This window comes from Camellia sinensis, chromosome 4 (assembly GCF_055761805.1).
Source record: "Camellia sinensis isolate YWXY chromosome 4, ASM5576180v1, whole genome shotgun sequence".
Lineage (NCBI taxonomy): Eukaryota > Viridiplantae > Streptophyta > Magnoliopsida > Ericales > Theaceae > Camellia > Camellia sinensis.
The window spans coordinates 169,010,876-169,018,996 of NC_138964.1; positions in this window are offsets into that span (position 1 = coordinate 169,010,876).

The following is an 8,121-nucleotide window of genomic DNA, read 5'->3' on the forward strand; positions in this document are numbered from 1 at the left end:
TGAATAGTTATCTTTTTATTTTATTTTATTTTTTATATTTTTATCTCTACCTTTTTGTTGTTCATATCTAAATATTTATCATTTTATTTAAATATATATAATCCTTTTGGCTTTTGAGATTTAGATAATTGATAAATGATTAAAAATTAGGAAAAGTAGGAGGGGAGACTTGAGAAGTGACACATAGGAGAGAGAATCCATAAGAATTTATAGTATTAAGACTTTGGAAAATTCTCATACTCCGCTACATTTAGTATAGATTCAAAATAAAAAAGGATAATATGTGATTGAAGGAGAAAAAAATATAAGTAAATCAAAACAAAGATTTAAATAGATATGTCTTTGATAGATACAGATTAACAAATCATATATTTATTTAAATTTTATTATTTTAATTTTTTGTAAATCAATTATTTAATCTTTATCTTTATCTATAGACCACGAAATTAATTTTTATGAATTATTTATCAATTTTTATATGTTTATTTATCTATAAGTCATGAAATTAATTTTTTTAAATAATTGTTTTAATTATTTTCTTTATCTCTAGGTCATGAAATAATTTTTCATAAATTATTTATGAAATTTTATATGTTTATCTTTCATTTTTTTAAATCAATTTTTTAACCTTTATCTGTAGGTCATGAAATTAATTTTTATAAATTATTTATCAATTTTTATAAGTTCATTTACGGGAAGAAATTTTAAATTATCTATAAGTTGCGAAATTAATTTTTTTAAATTAGGTATTTAATTTTTATCTTTATCTGTAGACCATGAAATTAATTTTCATAAATTATTTATCAGTTTTTATATGTTTAACTATATGAAGGAATTTTAAAATTCAAATCTTTATCCATAAATCATGAAATTAATTTTCATTTTAATTAATCAAGCAAATAGAAAATAGAGGAAAATAGAAAATATGAAAGACAATCAAAGAGGGTTGCCACGTAGGAAAGAGAGAGTTTTAAAATTATGAGAATTTAATAATGAATATTTGGAGACTTTTTCCAATACGACTACTACAAAATGAAGGCAAAAAAAAGGAGTAATTTCATTTTTTTTTTAAATCAATTTTTTAACCTTTATCTGTAGGTCATAAAATTAATTTTTATAAGTTATTTATCAATTTTTATAAGTTCATTTTTGGAAAGAAATTTTAAATTATCAATAAGTTGTGAAATTAATTTTTTTAAATTAGTTATTTAATTTTTATCTTTATCTGTAGACCATGAAATTAATTTTTATAAATTATTTATTAATTTTTATATGTTTATCTATATGGAGGAACTTTGAAATTCAAATCTTTATCCATAAACCATGAAATTAATTTTCATTTTAATTAATCAAACAAATAGAAAATGGAGGAAAATAGAAAACATAAAAGACAATCAAAGAGAGTTGCCACGTAAGAAATAGAGAGTTTTAAAGTTATGAGAATTTAATAATGAATATTTGGAGACTTTTGCCAATACAACTACATTTGGTTGAAATTTTAAATTATCTATAAGTTGTGAAATTAATTTTTTTAAATTAGTTATTTAATTTTTATCTTTATCTGTAGACCATGAAATTAATTTTCATAAATTATTTATCAATTTTTATATGTTTATCTATATGGGGGAATTTTGAAATTCAAATCTTTATCCATAAACCATAAAATTAGTTTTCATTTTAATTAATCAAACAAATAGAAAATGAAGGAAAATAGAAAACATGAAAGACAATCAAAGAGGGTTGCCACGTAAGAAAGAGAGAGTTTTAAAATTATGAGAATTTAATAATGAATATTTGGAGATTTTTTCCAATACCACTACTACAAAATGAAGGGCAAAAAAAAGGAGTAATTTCATTTTTTTTAAATCAATTTTTTAACCTTTATTTGTAGGTCATAAAATTAATTTTTATAAGTTATTTATCAATTTTTATAAGTTCATTTTTGGAAAGAAATTTTAAATTATCTATAAGTTGTGAAATTAATTTTTTTAAATTAGTTATTTAGTTTTTATCTTTATCTGTAGACCATGAAATTAATTTTCATAAATTATTTATTAATTTTTATATGTTTATCTATATGGAGGAATTTTGAAATTCAAATCTTTACCCATAAACCATGAAATTAATTTTCATTTTAATTAATCAAACAAATAAACAATGGAGGAAAATGGAAAACATGAAAAACAATCAAAGAGGGTTGCCACGTAGGAAAAAGAGAGTTTTAAAATTATGAGAATTTAATAATAAATATTTGGAGACTTTTGCCAATACAACTACATTTGGTTATATATATAGTATAGATATATATGTGAAAGCATATATGCCCCTGGTAAAAAAAAAAAAAAATTCCCCTAATTTTATTTTTTTAAATCATAATTAAAAATATATCATAATTAACATAATATGAGATATAATTAAAAAAATTATAAATTATAACTACAGAAAAAAATAATTATAACTAAAAAAAATTAACATAACTAAAGATATATACAATACACATTTTAAAAAGATGTAATGTATTCATATATTTTAGTTAGACGTTGTTCAGCACGGGGACATGCCAAAGCTTTAGTTTGGTAAAAGAATTTGAAAAAAAAAGTTCAAATCCATTTTCTTGTCATTGGTTCTTATAAACTAATTATCTTTTTATTTTAAAAAGTTATATTTATTTGATTTGGTTCCATCTATCTACCTATCTATCTGTATATATAAGGAAAGGGAAAATTGGTCTAAGGTTCCTCCTCTACTTTTGATAGGAGGAGAGGTCCAAAATAATATGTTTTGATGGCTAAGGTCCTTCAAGTTTATTTTAGGTTATGAAGTACCTAAAATACCCTTCTTTTATAACATAAATTTGTTTGAATATTATATTGTTGACTTCACAGTAGAGATTTTGGAAACTGACTTCGCGGTGGAGATTTCGTCGGAGATTACGGTGGAGTTGACGAGAAATTTGTTTGAATATTATATTGTTGATTTCACGGTGTAGATTTTGGAAAGTGTCTTCGCGGTGGAGATTTTGTTGGAGATTTCAGTGGAGTTGACGAGAAAGATTGCTACGATCGTGTAGGTGTTACAGTGTGTTGATCGCGTACGTTTTTCAGTGGAGTTGAATCAGGTATGTTTTCGATGGAGATTCCACATGGATTTTGATTTTTATTTTGAATTTTTGTTTTGAGAGAGGCCAGCTTGATAGAGTTGATTTTTATTTTTGGAATTAATTTTTCATTCTCTATTTTTTGATCAATTTCAAAGAGTGTTGACTGTGTAGTTGATTTTGATGTTTAGAGTTCATTTTTCGTGCTCTGTTTTTCAACAACATGTTGATCAACGATAAGTTTTGTTCTATATTTTTTCAAACCAGAGAAATTTCATTCTCTGCACTTTTGTTGGTATAGTCTAGAGAAAATTATAAGTTTATTATTATAATCCAATGAAAGTTACAGAGAAAATTATAAGTTCATATGGACATATTATTAGAAGTTTGTAATGTAGATAGAATCTGAGAAAATTATTATAAGTTTGTTACTCACTTTCAGTTTGTAGTTTAGAGAAAATTATATGTTTGTAGAAAGTGAATATAAGTTTTTGTTTCTCTAAGCAAAAGTTATTTTTTGTGTTTTTTCTTTCAATTTAGATGGACAATACAGTGTTTTTTGTTATCTTGAAGGTGTATATAAGTTTGTAAATTTCTCTAGATTTTTCTATCAGTGCAATATTGCAGAATGATGCATAGAAAATTGTTAGCTTGTAGTTCAGTGAAAATCATAGAGAAGCCTATAATTTCTTAACATATATTCTGTGTGATTTTTTTCTATGATTGTGTTTAATAGTTAGTAGTAAATTTCTCTGTGATTCTCTCTAGATTCATTAAGTTTCTGTGATTTTATTTTTGTTATCTTGAAGGTGAATATAAATTTGTAAATGTCTCTGGACTTTTATTTGAGTCCAGAGAAAATTATAAGCTTGTTATTATAATCCAGAGAAAATTATAATTTTTAGAAATTTCTTTGGACTTTTATGTTGTTCTTGTGAAGCGTTTTTATGTTGAACAAATTATTTTCTTGTTTTTTCTTTCAGTTTCGATGGACAGTGCAGTATTGTTGCTGTGCAAATATGGGAATGATACTATTGTCACTAATGTTTCATGCGAATTGAATTTTGAGGAATTGGTTGGCATTTTGTGTAAAACATAGGAGAATTTGAAACCTGAGACTGTGTGTATTTCATTTTCTATTGTGGGCCATCCGAATTATATGGTTCGAAATAATATTGATTTTCTGAATATGTTGAGAGTTGTTTGTGCACGTGGTGTTGATATAGTTGATGTTTCAGTTATTAGGTGTAGTACTTCAGATGAAAAGGATGAAGTGGGGTCTAATTGGGTAGATGTTGTGGATGGTGAATGTGATAGGCTGGTGGATATTGAAAGGAATTCACTTTCTAAGTTTTGTTCTCACCAAGAAAAGATGTTTATTGTCAGCTGGTTGGCGAAATAATATTACGAGTGTTGGACAAAAGTTTGAGAGTGGTGTGGTTGAGTTCCGTACTTTTTTATGCAAGTATGCTATTAAGGTTGGTTTTCAGTTTACGTATGTTAAAAATGACAAGCTGAAGGTTACGGCAGAATGTGCATATAAGGAATCAAGGGGATGTATGTGACATGTACATGCTTCAGTTGAAAAAACAAATAGGTTCTTTTACACAAGAACTTTGAACAATGAACATACGTGTGGTGTGGCGGTTCGTACTAGTAAACATGCTAGGATGACTTCTAGCTTAGTTTATGGGCTGATACTTGAAGAGGTAAGTGCGAAACCTTTAACTCGTCCAGTGGATGTTGTCAAAGAAATGAAAGACAAGTATGAGGTCTTAATCAGTTATAACTGTGGTTGGTTGGGGGTTGAAAAAGCAAAATGTAGTACATATGGGGATTCTTGTTTGTCATTCGATCAATTATGGTGGTATTTTGATGAGACATTGAAGAACAATCCAGGTAGTCATTTTGAGTTAGATTTTGAAGATAACAAGTGTTTCAAAAGAGTGTTTGTGGCTTTTTATGCATGCATTTTTAGTTTTAAACATTGTCGGTCATTGGTTTTTCTTGGTGGAACATTTTTGAAAGGACGATGCAAATGAGTTATGCTTGCTGGGACGGGGAAAGATGGGAATAAAGGTAATTGTAAATATATCTAATTTTATCTAAATATGTGAATTTTCTATACATGTAGGAATTGAGTGAATGTGATTTTTCTTTGACACTTTGATTTTTCTCTAGTTTTGGCCACTGTGTGGATTTTCTCTGGTTGTGGTCACTGTGAGAATTTTCTCTAGATTTTGGTCATTGTGTGAATTTCTCTGTAGTTGGTCACTAAGTCAATTTTCTTTGGATGTTGCCAATGTGTCAATTTTCTCTAGAGTTGGGAACTAAGTGAATTTTGTCTGGAGGTTGCCATTGTGTGAATTTTCTTTGGATGTTGGCAGTGTCAAATTTCTCTGGTTGTTTATTGTTCTAATTTCTCTGCATGTGTATATCTAATATGCTTGTTCCTATTTGTTTTGTAGGTTTTTTTCCTATAGCTTTTGTTGTTGTTGATGCCGAGAATAAAGACAATTGGTGTTGGTTGCTTGAACATTTATATGAAGCATTGGGATCAAAGAGGGTGATAAGTTTCATATTAGATCGACATTGCGGTATTGTGGAAGGAATTGCTAGGTTTTTCCCTAACTACTTTCATGGATTTTGTCTTGAGAGAAATTTAAGGGATAAGTTATCATGTGGAAACACAAATTTGGTTAGGGAGACAATTGTGTCCAAGTTTTCAGAATGTGCATATGCGCCAACAAAGGCATTATTTCATTTCAAGTTAAATGAATTAAAAAGTGAGGGAGGAGACGTTGTGAGTGTTTTCTTGAGAAGTTTACCATATGAAAATTGGAGTGATGCATATTTTGAGGGGAAACATTATGGTAAGATGTATTCAAATGTTACTGGGTCATTCAATTCATGGATACGAGAAGCTCAGCACTTGCCAATAACAAATTTGGTGGACATGATACGGTTGCAAATCATGAATATGAGGTCTGATAGGAGGCTACTCTCTAGTAAATGGAATAAAGTTCTCTGTCCTCGTATGGATAGTGTATTGAAGAAGTCTTTCTTGGATGGGAGGACATGGAATATAAGTTTATCATCTGATAATGTGTTTGAAGTGCATTGTTTTCCTTCGGTTATGGCTGATCTTGGGTTGAGAACTTGTTCATGTCGAAAATGGAAAATAAATGGGTATCCATGTCAACATGCTGTTGCTGTAATTTTTAGGAGTGGAAAGAATTTGAATTCATTTGTTAAACCATTTTTTCATGCTGATATGTATCGTTAAGCATACTCGTTTTCGATTGGCCTAGTTCCAACTGTTGAAAAACCTGTGTGTAGCATTGATGATGCTATGATTTTACCTCCATTGAGTAAGAGACCAGCTGGGAGGCCAAAGAAGAACAAAATTGCTTCTACTGGAGAGTTTAAAATGGTGATTAAGTGTAGTCGTTGTGAGAGTATTGGTCGCCATAATAAGAGGACATGCAAGGAACCTTTGTTAAATAGTTGAGGATAATACATTTTATTGATTGAATAATACATTTGATGATTACTTTTGTATATTTTGTTTTGTGAAATGTATTTTTTAGACACTGTATATAATAATACCAATCAAATTCATCTAAAGAAATTTTCTAATAGCAGTGAAAGTGTACATTGTGTTTGTTGATACAAACTATAGGCAGTGGGTTTGTAATACCAGTCAAATTCATCCAGAGAAATTTTCCTATGGCAGAGAAAATTCTCTGTGCATTGTGTTTTGAAGCTTCAAATTCATCCAGAGAAATTGCCAATAGTAGAGAAAAGTACTGTGTGCATTGTGTTTTTTGAATTTGATAATTGTTTTGTACTAGCACAGTGCATTACAGATTGCATGATCATATAGGCACCCTCTTTGGCACGGTATGAGTTAAATTTCTCTGTGAATTTCTGGTAACTTCATACCAGTCAAATTCATCTATAAAAGTTTGACAATAGAAGAGAAATTTAATATGGGCATTGTGTTTGTTGAAATTTGCATTGTGTCTTGTGAGGTCCAATTCATCCAGAGAAATTTTCCAATAGCATTGAAAATTACAGCATGCATTGTGTTTGTTGAAACATACTATGGGCAGTCTGTTTATAATACCAGTCAATTTCATCCAGAGAAATTTTCCACTAGTAAAGAAAATTATCTGGGCATTGTGTTTTGAAACTTCAAATTCATCCAGTGAAATTTGCCAATAGTAGAGAAAAGTACTGTGCGCTTTGTGTTTTTTGAATTTGATGATTGTTTTGTATCAACACAAAGTATTACAGATTATATAATCATATAAGCATCTCCTTAGGACGATACGAGTTAAATTTCTCTGTGAATTTCTGGTAACATCACACCAGAGAAATTTTTGCAGACAATTTTCTCTGTGTAGATTGTGTTGACAATCACAATAATAAAAAAATATACATTTAACCATTGATAGGTATGAGATTTACATTAGTCAAAAAATGATATATACATATATGTCAAGCATCATCATTCCTTCAATGTATGAAAAAACAAATTGAATGGTTAATCCTAATTATATTGTGTACATTGTCTTCCTTGCACTAGTTTCAGTATTACACATTCGGTTCTTCTTCTGGAGGTATTTGAATTGGTTCTGTCCATGAGCGGCCAACTTCGGTCACAAATTTCTCTATGATTACTGCCCTCATTAACCTTATGTCTTGTGTGGACAATTTTGAGCTGATAGGTTCATGCTTGCTATATTGTCTCATTATATAGCATACAAAGAGGCCACAATCCAGACTGCATATAAATTATAGGTATAGTTAGTTTTAAGAAACATTCAAATCAGATTAACTTATTTATAGATGTTGTATGAAACTTACGAATCATTGTCTTGTTGTGGAGCATTGTTGACATACGCAAAGTCGTAATTTGTGTTTTGTGAGTTTATCAATTTGAAAGAGGGTTGTGATTGTGCCTCTCTTTCAAGGCAAGTTTTCAAAAAATTCTCCACATAATCTTGCTGCAAAAAAAA